The 13,599-nt window shown below is 42.7% G+C and overlaps 1 protein-coding gene across 1 annotated transcript in view; it reads left to right on the forward strand.

Moving 5' to 3' along the window:
- Positions 12,181–13,599, forward strand: part of ARMC1 (armadillo repeat containing 1) — a 32,704-nt gene continuing 31,285 nt past the window's right edge. Inside the window, 1 exon segment of the mRNA NM_001190196.1 lies at positions 12,181–12,369. The gene's annotated coding sequence lies outside the window, so the exon portion shown is untranslated.

Here is a 13,599-nt window from a genome sequence, read left to right on the forward strand (position 1 = left end):
GCACATGATCATATGTAGTTTTCAACTCTTTAAAGGGGCCCCAGCACCTAATGCACATGATCATATGTAGTTTTAAACTCATATGTCTTAGAGCTGTCCTCAACAGGGATTGGCTAAGGCTTTTTTCCATGCCAATTTCCTTTCCTTCACACTTCCCTTCTAGGTGCCCTGGAGTGGCTCTGGGCTTTTGGGGGATCTGAGTGAGGGAAAGAGTTGAGATGGAACTGGAGCCACTTCCCTGATAAGTTATTTCTGACTCTCCTGGTGTTGGAATAGCTTCCAGGAAAACTCCTAGCTACACTCTATTCTATCTCATAAATGAATGTGTCCCAGGGCACCTGGCAGTAGATGCACATGGGTGGAGAAAGAGAAAAGAGTTTGAAATGTGCTGAGCCAAAAGTTAATCTAGGGGGAAATCTTCCAGTCATCACACTTTTAAAATTATAAGATTACAGGGAGTTCCTGTTGTGGCGCAGTGGAAATGAATCCAACTAGTATCCATGAGGGTATGGGTTTGATCCCTGGCGTTCCTCAGCATTGATGTGAGCTATGGTGTAGGTCACAGATGCAGCTCCAACTCCATGTTGCTGTTGGCGTAGGCTGGCAGCTACAGTTCTGATTCCACCCCTAGCCTGGGGACTTCCATATGCCATGAGTGCAGCCCTAAAAAGCAAAATAAAAATAAAGATAAAAATATATGTGATTATAAAATCATAATTTTCTGTTCCAGACTCCAATCCAAATTGCCACATTGCATTTAGTCATCATGTTTCCTTAGACTCCTCTGGCCTATCAAGAGTTTCTTTCTTTTTTTTTTTTCTTTTTCTTTTTAGGGCTGAACCCACAGCATATGGAAGTTCCCAGGCTAGGGGTTGAATTGGAGCTACAGCTGCCAGCCTACATCACAGCCACAGCAATGCCAGATCTGAGCCATGTCTGTGACCTACACCACAGCTCATGGCAACACCAGGGCCCCGACCCACTGAGCGAGGCCAAGGATGGAACGTGCGTCTTCATGGATACCAGTCAGGTTTCCACTGTGCCACAAGAGGAACTCCCTGTCAAGAGTTTCTCATTCTTTATTTATAACTCATGACACTCTTGAGGAGTCTGGTCAGGTATTTTGTAAAATGTTCCTCAGTTTGAATTTGTCAGATGTGTTTCTCATGATGAGACTGGGATTATAAATTTTGGGTAAAGTACCACATGGGTGAGATGCTCGTCTCATAATGTCATTTCAGGGGTACGTTACCACTTATGTCAGCTGATGTTAACCCTGATCACCTGCACCATGTTAGGGTTTGTTAGTTTCCCCACTATCAAGTTGAATTCCCCCTCCTTTCCATATTCTCTTCTTTGGAAGAAAGTCACTAAATCCAGTCCACGAGAAAGGAGAATAGGAGACTAAAAGCTTCAACCCCTGGAGAAGACTAACTATACAAATTCTGTAAGGATGATTTGTCTCTCCCTCACCTGCTTATTTATTTATATTAAATCATTTATTTATAAATACTCAGGTATATTTATTTTATGCTTTATTTTATATATTATGATTTTTGTTGATCAAATTTTTCCAGCTTAGGCAACTTTTAGGATGGCTCCTGTGTCCTTTTTGCTTTTTTTTTTTTTTTTTTGGACTGCCCTGCAGCATATGGATTTCCCAGGGCCAGGAATCAGAAATGAGCCACAGTTACAACCTAAGCCTGCAGCTGAGGCAATGCCAGATCCCTAACCCACTGTGTTAGGCTGGGGATCAAACCTGCAACGCAGCGCACACAAAATGCGCACCTGCACCCAGCACACCAATCCTGTTGCACCACAGCAGGAACTCCTCCTTTTTACTTTTTGATCATCTCCTTTTTCCTTGAAGTACAAAAGGCTCCAGGCTGATCTTGTATTCTTCTTGCCCCAGCATCAAAGTCAGCCACTTCTTCAAGGAGTCTTGGAATGGTACTCAGAAACCAAAATCTAGATATCAGGTGTACTTGTTGCTCCTGGGGTGTCACTGAATCTAACCTCCTTTAGGGGACATATATGCCTGACTTGCTTTTTAATTCTTTGTTTACATCTCTGTGTTAGACAGACTCTAAGATGGTCCCCAAAGACCCCAGCCTGGTGTAATATCCCCTTCTTGAGGGTGGACTGGACCTAGTGACAACCTTCTAATGGATAGAATACAGCAAGAGTGATGGTATGTCATTTCCAAGATTAGGTTTAAAAAGATTGTGGCTTCCATTTTGCTTGCTCTCTCTTGGTCTCTCCACTTACTCTGTGAGAAGCCAGCCTCCACACTGTGAGATTCCCTATGTAGAGGCCCAAATGGCCAGAAACTGAGGGACGCCTCTGACCAATAGCCAGCAAGGAACAAGGGCCCTCTACATCAGCCTATAAGAAACTGAATCTTGGAGTTCCTGGTTCTCAGAAGGTTAAGGATCCAGCGTTGTCATTGCTGTGGCTTGGGTGGCTGTATGGTACAGGTTTATTCCCTGGCCTTGGAACGTCTGCATTCTGAGGGTATGGCCAAAAAAGGAAAAAAGGAACCGAATCCTGCTAACAGCCCTATGAGTGAACCTGGAAAAAGATTCTCCCCCAGAGTTTCCGTCGTGGGGCAGCGGAAACCAATCCGACTAGGAATTACGAGGTTTCGGGTTCGATTGGTGTTCATCAGCAGCTGTAGCTCCGATTAGACCCCTAGCCTGGGAACCTTCATATGCCATGGGTGTGGCCCTAAAAAGAAAAAAAAAGAAAAAAAAAAGATTCTCTCTCACTTGAACCTTGAAATTATTGCAGTTTTGTGGGAGACTGAGCCAGAAACGTCTAAGCTACACATGGTTTCCTCATGCATGCAAATTAGGAGATAATAAATGATTATTATGTTAAGTTTTGGAGTAATTTGTTATGAAGCAATAGATACCTAATAAAATGTCTGACTCCTTCATAAAATTAGTGGTTCTTAAATTTCACTTTGGAGTTTGTTTAAAAATACATATGCCCAGGTCTACTCCCAGACTCTTAGGTGATTGTTCTGCATGGCTGTTCTAAAATGTGGAAAGTTACAGGGCAATCCATTTGGGGATTTTAGAAGAAAATAGACTTTTGTTTCCTTTATAGTATATCTGATCCTGGAATTCTTTACCCAAATTAATGGCTCAGCTTCCCTGGTAGAGTCTAGAATAACTGAAACTTCCTCTGTTAGTTGAAGTCTTTATTGAATAGAAGAGAAAATAAACAGTTCACTTCTCACTCAGTGTTCAACCTTGAAAGAAATCCCTTGACCTTTCTATGCCTCCAGATTCCTAACAGGAAATTAAAGGATTATGATGCCATTATTTAGGCAAAGAGATTTATCATTATTAAGTGTATATCAGGCAACAGAAAAGTAACCAAGGCCAGTTGTGAGCCAGTTTCCTTGTAGAGATTTAACAAAAGATCAGATTCCCATTTGATCATGTTGCTGGTGAGACAGAAATCTGTTGTGGAAAGAATGCGGGCTTCCAAGTCAGACAGACCCATATTCAAATATGCCTCTGCCACTTACCAGCTGTGCAGCCTTGGGCCAGCCAGCCAGCCTCTGTGGGTCTCAGTTTCCACCATGTGGAAAAGAGTCACCCTCAAAGGGTAACCCTGAGTACTGATTGTGTAACATTTATAAAATACTAAGGGCAGTGTCTGGCTTATCACAAGGGCCCAATTAATAAGAACCATGAAGGACAGTCAGTTCATATGGTTATGATTCAGGTACTAGAAAAATAGGGGACAGACAAATATCTAAATACGTCCATCAGTCTGGTTCCCATGTTAGGTTTAATGACAATCCCATTTGGTGAGGTAAGCTAAATGATCGTCAAGTCTTACACAATACCTTCCGTGGAAATCAGCACCCTTTCTCTAGTTCTGCTTTTTTTTTTTTTTTTTTTACTGCACCCCTGCATATGGAGGTTCCCAGGCTAGGGGTCAAATCAGAGTTACAGCCGCCAGCCTAGACCACGGCCACAGCAATGCTGGATCTGAGCTGCACCTTCGACCTACACCACAGCTCATGGCAACACCGGATCCTTAACCCACTGAGCAAGGCCAGGGATCGAACCCGAAACCTCATGATTACTTGTCAGAATCGGTTCCCCTGAGCCACAACGGGAACAGCTCTAGTTCTGCTTTTTATCACCTCTGACTGCCTGTCTATAAAAAATATAGTACACTAAAATGGGCCTGAGTTAGAGTCCTCAAAAACCTAGCTGGTCAGGGACCAGTTAGGATGGTGAAATACCTCTGCAAAGGCTGCTTTATGACAAAGGGAGGCTGGGTGTGTCCAGGAGAGGTTCAGTTACATGAACCTAAGTGGTGGGCCAACATTACCTCACCTGAGGGGAAAGTGTAAAGATGAAGGTTAATGACTAATATTTTAGGCCCATTGGATTCAAGGCTCTGATCACTATTAAGCAGATATTGTTAAGAGAGAATAATGTTTAAATCTGCTTCAGTCACGTAAATCTCAGTGCAAATGAAATATGTTTTACCATGGTGCCCAGTGAAGAATTGTTATTTTAATTTAATTAAATACTATTGAGCATTTTTGGCTCAGAGCCTTGAAACTCTTTTATTCTTCTTAGATCAGTGTACAAAGTGATCTGATGTACAGTATATCCTAAAAAATGTGTATCCAAATAGGTAAAAAAGTCATTGCCTTCCAGATATTGTGACATTTCTCCAAGCCAGATCTTGGAATAGACACTGACCCACAGACCTCTTTTTTATGTTTATAAATTATGTATTGTTTTTAAAATTGTAATTATGGAAAATAAACATATACAAAAGTAAAAAGCATAGTACAAGGAATTTTCATATATCCATCATCAGCTACTCATTCCCATGGATTTCATCTGTACTCTTTCCCAGCCTTTCTGATTTCTGATTCTTTTTTTTTTTTTTTCCTTTTTCTTTTTTGGGGGAGATGCCAGGGAATGAAACACAAGGCCTCATACAAGCAAACTCTGATTCTTTTGAACCTAATCTCAGACATGTCATTTCAACCATAAATATTTCACTGTGTAACCCTAAAAGATAAAGAATCTTTCCAAAAAAACATATCTATAATACCATTATCGGGCCAGAAACATAGTAACTATTTTTTTCTTTTTAAGGCCTCACCTGGGGCATAAGGAAGTGAAATTGTGGCAACACTGGATCCTTAACCCACTGATTGAAGCCTGGAATCTAACCTGCATCCTCACAGAGACAGCCTTGGGTCTTTAACCCGCTGAGACACAACAAGAGTGTGAAAAATTATTTTTTTTTCTTTCCTTTCTTTTTTGTCTTTTTAGGGATACACCAGGAAGTTCCCAAGCTAGGGTCGAATCCAAGTTGCAGCTGCCAGCCTATACCACAGCCACAGCAATGCTGGATCCCCGACCCAGTGAATGAGACCAGGGATTGAACCTACGTCCTCAGGATATTAATCTGATTGGTTTCCGCTGTACCACAACGGGAACTGATCACTGCTTAGATCTGTGCTATCATTAGTTTACAAAAAGGTGATGATGTGTTAGCTTTCTTTTTCATTTATTAGCTAATTGGTTACCTTGAGGCATGCTTGTAAAGAAAAGCAGGTTGATGATTGTTCTTAATTTTACCAATTTTCAGAATAATTATCCCACAGTCAACTATTTTGTTACCCTGAAGTACAGTACATTTAAATGGATATAAGAATAGATCTACATTTGATCTTAGCCACAAGGCTGAGAGGTGTTCTGTAGCACTTTTAAGAAAGGCAAGTATGATGCTTGGTTTGATTCTCTGTTTAGCAGTTTTCAGAAACATGAATAGGTTCCTTCAAATTCTCTAAAGGTAAACAATGATTTTTTTACCCTCTTCTCCTCTCCCAGTATTTAAGCACTCCTGAATTTTAACGTTATAAGTTAGCTTTTATCTTTGAAGGCAGGTGCCATGATCTCTGTGTTTTTTTTTTTTTGTTTGTTTGATTGTTTTAAGAAGCTAAGGTCTTCAGGAGCAAAGTGACTTGTGCATAGTCATGCAGCTAGCAAGCGGTCACACTCAGATTTGTCTGAACCACATGGCACCATACTGCATTTTCTTGTTTTTTTTTTTTTTCTTTGTCACACCCGTGCCATGTGAAAATTCCTGGGCTAGGAATCAAAATCAAACCCAAGCCACAGCAGTGACCTGAGCTGCTTCAGTGACAATGCTGGATGCTTAACCTGCTGCACTAAAAGGGAACTCCCTGAATACTCTCACTATTCATTTGCGTTTTCTGATTAAAACTGAATTGAAATGTCTTTTCATGTGTAATGGCCACGTAGATTTTCTCTCCTTTTTTTCTTTATTTTTTTTTAGGTCACCTGCAGCATGTGGAACTTCCCAGGTTAAGGGTCAAAGCCGAGCTATAGCTGCCGGCCTACACCACAGCTGCAGCAACGCCAGATCCTAGCTGAGTCTGTGACCTACACTGCAGCTCAAGGCAATGCCAGATCCTTAACCCACTGAGTCAGGCTAGGGATCAAACCCTTGTCCTCATGGATGCTAGTCTGGTTCTTAACGTGCTAAGCTACAACGGGAACTCCTCTTTTACCCTTCTTGACAAGGTTTAATTAAGATATACATTTTTAAATTCCCACCTTTTATTTATTTCATTTTTGGCCGCATATGGAGTTCCTGGGCCAGAGATCAGACCCCAGCCGCAATCACAACCAAAGCTGCAGCTGTGGCAATGCCAGATCTTAAACCCACTGTGCCTGGCCAGGGATGGAACCTGAGACCCAGCATTCCCAAGACGCCCTGATCCCCTTGCACCATGGTGGGAACTCCACATGTAATTAATATTTGAATGTTAGTCTCTATCTGCCCACAGTCGCAAATCTACCCCCGAACCTATTATCTCCTGACATTGCTCATATATCTTTCATACACAAAGTTTTTTTTATAACAAGTCAAAAATTAAAAAAATTTAAAAAATAAGTCTAATATGTCTACTTCTTGAAGTTCCCATTGTGGTACAGCAGAAACAAATCCAACTATTAACCATGAGGTTGTGGGTTTGATCCCTGGCCTTGCTCAGTGGGTTAAGGATCTGGCTGTGTTGCCATGAGCCATGGTGTAGGTTGCAGACATGGTTCCGATCCTGTGTTGCTGTGGCTGTGTTGGTGTAGGCTGGCAGCTGTAGCTCTGATGTGACCCCTAGCCTGGGAACCTCCATATGCCATGGATGTGGCCCTAAAAAGCAAATATATATATATATATGCATTTCTTTTTAAAACTTCTTGGTTCCCACTCTTGTTTAGGGTCTCCCTCACTTCCTCATTGTAGTCTCCAAAATTTTCTTAAAGGATATTTAGTATTTTATGACTAATACATGGATATAATTTTATTTTCATCCAGATAGATAGCCAGTGCTTCTAATTATTTCTTATCCTTCAGATTTTTCTATTTTGGGAGTTCCACAGTGGCCTAGTGTTTAAGGATCCAGCATTGTCACTGTATGGCTTGATTCACTGCCACAGCATGGGTTTGATCCCTGGCCCAGGAATTTCTGCATGCTATGGGTACTGCCAAAATTTTTTTTTTCTATTTTGAGATGATTTTAGTGCACATATTAGTTTGATAGTATATGTATAGCATTTATGAATACGTAAATACATATATCAGAATTATGTGCTCAAAAGACATTTTTTATTTATTTATTTATTTATTTATTTATTTTTTTTTTTTTTTGCTATTTCTTTGGGCCTGTGGAGGTTCCCAGGCTAGGGGTCTAATCGGAGCTGTAGCCACCGGCCTACGCCAGAGCCACAGCAACGCAGGATCCGAGCTGCGTCTGCAACCTACACCACAGCTCACGGCAACACTGGATCCTTAACCCACTGAGCAAGGCCAGGGATCGAACCCACAACCTCATGGTTCCTAGTCGGATTCGTTAACCACTGCGCCACGACGGGAACTCCAAAAGACATTTTTTAAGCTGAAAGGGTCTTGGAAACCACTACACTAGACCATGAGCTCTTTGAGAGCAGCTGTTATGTTTTTCCTCATTGCTCACACTGTCTCTGGCACATTGCATGTATTTAAAAAATGGTTGCTAAATAATTAAATGAACGAAACTGCCATTATGTGATTCATGTGTCTTAATGAATCAGCCATTGAGAAACTTGACATTCCAGTTGAGTCCTGTGGCAAGGTATCTGAGGCTGAACACAAGCCATGACTCACAATGGCAGGCAGTATAACTTCACTGTATTGAGTTCATATCTTTTTTCCTTCTTTCTTTTTTGTTTTTTGGCTGTACCAGAGGCATGTGGAAGTTCTGAGGCCAGAGATTGAGCCTATAGCACAGCAGCAACCCAAGCTACAGCAGTGACAATGCTGGATCCTTAACCTGCTGAGCCACCAGGGAATTCCTACAGGAATATAAATTCTTAAAATCTTTTTTTTTGGTCTTTTGTCTTTTTAGGGCCGCACCTGTGGCATATGGAGGTTCCCAGGCCAGGGGTCTAATCGGAGCTACAGCTACCAGCCTAGGCCAGAGCCACAGCAACGTAGGATCCGAGCTGCCTCTGTGACCTACACCACAGCTCATGGCAACGCTCAATCCTTAACGCACTGAGTGAGGCCAGGGATCAAACCCGAAACCTCATGGTTCCTAGTCGGATTTGTTTCTGCTGCGCCAAGACGGAAACTCCTTAAAATCTTTAAAAGACTTATTTTGTGGCCTATAATCCATAGGTGCTTATGCAGCAGATAGTTATTTTTTTGTGACTACATTTCCTGTTTTTTAATGCCAATCACCTATTCTCTGAAATGGTGGTTTGCTAGAAAGAACTGTTTTTTTTGTTTGTTTTGCTTTTTTTTTTTTTTTTTTTTGGCTTTTTAGGGCCAAACTCACAGCATATGGAGGTTTCCAGGCTAGGGGTCTAATCGGAGCTGCAGTTGCTGGCCTATACCACAGCCACAGTAACACCAGATCTGAACAATGTCTGTGACCTACACCACAGCTCACAGCAATGCCAGATCCTTAACCCACTGGGCAAGACCAGAGATTGAACCTGCATTCTCATGGATCCTAGTCAGATTCATTTCCGCTGAGCCATGATGGGAACTCCAAGAATTGGTCTTTTTGATACTACAAATTCAAAAGTGTGACTATATTTTTCTTTGGCTTTTTTTTTTTTTTTTTTTTTTTTTTTTTTTAGGGCCTCACCCAGAGGCATATAGAGGTTCCCCGGCTAAGGGTCGAATTGGAGCTGCAGCTGCTGGACTACACCGCAGCTACAGCAACTCGAGATCTGAGCCATGTCTGTGGCTTGCACCACAGCTCACAGCAATGCTGGATCCTTAACCCACTGAGTGAGCCCAGTGACTGAACCCATGTCTTCCTGGATACTAGTTGGTTTTGTCACTGCTAAGCCATGATGGGAACTCCCAGAAGTATGACTATATTTTGATTGTGAACTTCTAAAAGACAAAGACTCTATTGAACAAATATTCTGGATGGTGCCAAAAACCTGTGACATCAGTTTCTAACTGGGAAGATCCCAAATGTCTTTTCCCTTTCTTTTTTCTTTTTTTTAAATTTTCCCTTTCTAATACACAGATTCACCTGAGCAAAAATAACAGATTTATGTTCCTGGCTTTTTTTTTTTTTTTTTTTTTTTTTTTTTTTTGTCTTTTGTCTTCTTAGGCTGCACCTGCGGCATATGGAGGTTCCCAGGCTAGGGGTCCAATCAGAGCTGTAGCAGCCAGCCTGCACCACAGCCATAGCAACACGGGAACCAAGCCATGTCTGAGACCTACACCACAGCTCACGGCAACGCCAGATCCTTAACCCATTGATTGGGGCCAGGGATTGAACTGAAACCTCATGGTTCCTAGTCAGATTTGTTTCCACTGCGCCATGACAGGAACTCCCCTGGCTTATTGTTTTTAATAACAATACTGAAGGAAATTTTATTTAGTCAAATGGGTTATGTTGAACCTGAGCCTCCCTTCTGGACTTTTTAGTTTTTTTTACAGCTTTCTATATTTAGGGTTTTTTCTTTTTCCTCTGGTGTAGCAGTTAATTGGTTTGGTTGAGTGTTACAAATGAGACTGGTGCTTCAAACACTGGACCTATGCATCATCTCTTTTTATTTTGGACTCAGTACTCATTACTACCACTCCCTCCTGTGACTTTGGGAAGCAGAAACCAGCCAGACGTGTTTTTGCTATATGTCAAATGGTGTGAAAGAGACATTTTCTACTCTATTTTGCTCCTTTTCTCTTCTTATTAGAAGGATAACCAATAATAAGGAAAGGCAAGGACATTTGAGCAGAAGTAACTTAAAAAAAATTTTTTTTTTGTCTTTTTAGGGCAACACCCACAGCATATGGAGGTTCCAAGGCTAGGGGTTGAATCAGAGCTGTAGCTGCCAGCCTATATCACAGCCCACAGCAATGTCAGATCCCAGCTGCCTCTGCAAACCCACACCATAGCTCAAGGCAAAGCCAGATCTTTAACCCGCTGAGCAAGGCCAGGGATCGAACTTACTTTCTCATCGATACTAGTCAGAGTCGTTTCCACTGAGCCACAAGGGAACTTACTTACTTCTTTTTTTCTCTTTTTATTTATTTATTGGCTGCACCCAGCACATGGAAGCTCCTAGGCCAGGGATGAAATCAAGACCCAAGTGTGACCTATGCCACAGCTGCAGGGCCAGATCTTTAACCCTCTGTGCCTCCTGGGGGATCAAACCCAGAGTCTGCTCTGACTCTGCTGCGGCTGGATTCTTAACTTATGTTCCACGATGGGAACTCCCTGGTTTTCAAATTCACTTAGGACGAAGTACTGGAGAAATTAGCAGAGAATACAAGTTGGGATATTCTCTCTCACACTCTTTTTCCATCAGAGGGCTCTCAAATTCCTTCTGACTTAACTATATGAGGTTATGGTGCAGAATCAACCTATGAAAGATGTTCCCCACGTGGCACAGTGGTTAACCAATCCGACTAGGAACCATGAGGTTGCGGATTCGATCCCTGCCCTTGCTCAGTGGGCTCGGACTCCACGTTTCTGTGGCTCTGGCGTAGCCCGGCGGCTACAGCGTCGACAAGACCCCTAGCCTGGGAACCTCCATATGCCGCGGGAGGCGGCTCTAAAAAGGCATAAAAGACCAAAAAAAAAAAAAAAAAAAAAAAAAAAAAACCAACCTATGAAAGAGAATCCAGAATCTATTCAGTGAGGTTACCGAGGGCAAGGGAAGCATTACTCTCAGACAAGTATTTAAACTTTGCTTTGATAAACTTAATACAAGACACTGTTTTAAAAATACTTCTTCAAAGGAGTTCCCGGCGTGGCTCAGTGCTTAACGAATCCGACTAAGAACCATGAGGTTGTGGGTTCGATCCCTGGCCTTGCTCGGTGGGTTAAGGCTCCGGCGTTGCCGTGAGCTGTGGTGTAGGTTGCAGACGCGGCTCGGATCCCACGTTGCTGTGGCTGTGGCGTAGGCCGGCAGCTACAGCTCCAATTCGACCCCTAGCTTGGGAACCTCCATATGCCGTGGAAGCGGCCCAAGAAATGGCAAAAAACAAAAAGACAAAAAAAAAAAAAAATTCTTCACGAATTTGAGAACATTCTCTCATCAGAAACCTCTTCCTTACCCCCCAAATTCCAAAATAAGTTTCTTTTTAAAATAACAACACCAAAAAAAAAAAAAACACCCCTGCAACCTTTGAGCTACTAGGAAGATGGTGCTAATGTTCTTAGCAAAAACGCAAAAAAAAAAAAATTTAAGATTCTGAATTACAACTCACAGAAGCTAATGAAATATCACAAAACTGCTTCGTCCTGAGAGAGTTGCTAGAGTGGAAACTTTCAATTTGAATTTCTGAGCTAAGGCGCGGAGAGGCTGCTCCAGCACCAGAACGGTGGGAATTGTAGTCGGAGATGTGTGACTCTTTCTTAGCTGGTATCATCGTTCAGCGTTTAGAGATTTATGGACGGAAAGTCGTTTGGGCCAATCCACTGTTCTCGGGTTCTCATTGGACCCTCCCGTTCAACACTTCGGGCCTTTCCCTTGCTCACCAATGAACGCTTTTTCCTAAGAAAGCCTTTGTCGATTGGATTTCTTGTTCTTGCTTTGGGACGGTATAAGCCAATAGGAGTGCAGAACCGGCGGAGGTGACTGGGTCATGGGAGAGAGTCCGTAGAGCCTTTCCCCGCCAGCGCCCTCGCTCTTTGGCTCCTGGAGTCGGTGTGGTAGTCTTCCCACGCTGAGGCCGTCTTGGAAGGAGGGAGCTGCTCTGTGCCTCCCGGATACCTCTACCTCATCCGTTGGTGTGTCCCTGATGGTGAGGCAGGCTCTGGATTCTTAGAACCCTGAAGCGGTAAGTAGAGTCCAGAGACTGCAGACAAAGCGGTGGAGCCAGGAAGGCCGCAGAAAGCGTCCCCTGCACCCATGGGCGAATCAGCCTGGGCTGGGCGGGCGGCGGGGGCGGGAGGGGGGTCTCTGCCCGCCTCTTGCCAAGACCCAGCTGTGAGTCCCATTAGGCTCTTAAAGCGCCCGACTTCCATGGGTCCCGTTAAAATGTTATCTCTGTTCACTTTCTCACCGTCCCCTGCAGTCCGATTTTTAGGAACCCCAGCATTACTAATGGCTGTCATCTCACTTCTTCATCTATCTCTCCAGGTTTTTCTTTGGTAACTTTCTTTTGGTTTTGTGCACCTACCTGTCTTCTGAGAGCTGAAGGACATCGTTGTGTTTGGCTTCATTCAAGAGAGATCAGCGTTCACATTTCTATTTTAAAAACTGTTTTTGGAGGCGTTCTTGCATCTCCTTTCGTGCTAGTGTCTTGGTGGGTTAGGGCAGTGCACAGCTTCCCGCGACACCTGGCCGAATAGAAGTGCCTATAGGATCAGGCATTGTTCTTGTTTAGTAATTGCTGGTACGCTTATCAATATCCCAAGTTCTAATTTTCTTGGATCCTGACAACTACTCAGTATTGTTATGAGAAGAAAGTAAGGCTCAGAGGAGGTAACCCACCTTCTCAAAGAGTTACAGTTGGTTGCTAGGAAAGGGAAAGCCAGATCTGATGTTAATGCTTACTTATTTTTTTACAAAACTCGCTTAATTGAATGTGGATTTACGTTATGTGTATTTTCTGAAGCTCTGTGAGAGCTAAATAATCCTTTGAGGTGAATGGTAAATTTGGCTGAAACAAAATCAGGTGTTTCATGACAGGTGCCTCACATACATCTATTACTGACTCAGCTTCTCAAAGTGTGGGTCTCTGACTAGCAGCATAGATTTCACCTGGGAGCTTGTTGGAACTACAGAATCTCAGTCCTCACCCCACCTACTGAATCAGAATTGGCTTTTGTAACAATATTCCACAGGCAACAAGAATGTTTGTTAAAGTTTGAGGTTCATGTATTTACTTAAAATGATTTGTCTCAATTGAACTAAACAAAGACAGTGTAAAACTTTGTGTTATTCCCTACTTTTTCCTGGGTGGATCCTAATTGGAACTTCTTCCTTGTCAGTGGGATGATGAGATTGGAAGTTTTAACTCGTGGCTTTTGTTCATCTTAAAGGAATGGGAAAGGCTATAACTTTT

The sequence above is a fragment of the Sus scrofa genome, chromosome 4 (assembly GCF_000003025.6).
Source record: "Sus scrofa isolate TJ Tabasco breed Duroc chromosome 4, Sscrofa11.1, whole genome shotgun sequence".
NCBI lineage: Eukaryota > Metazoa > Chordata > Mammalia > Artiodactyla > Suidae > Sus > Sus scrofa.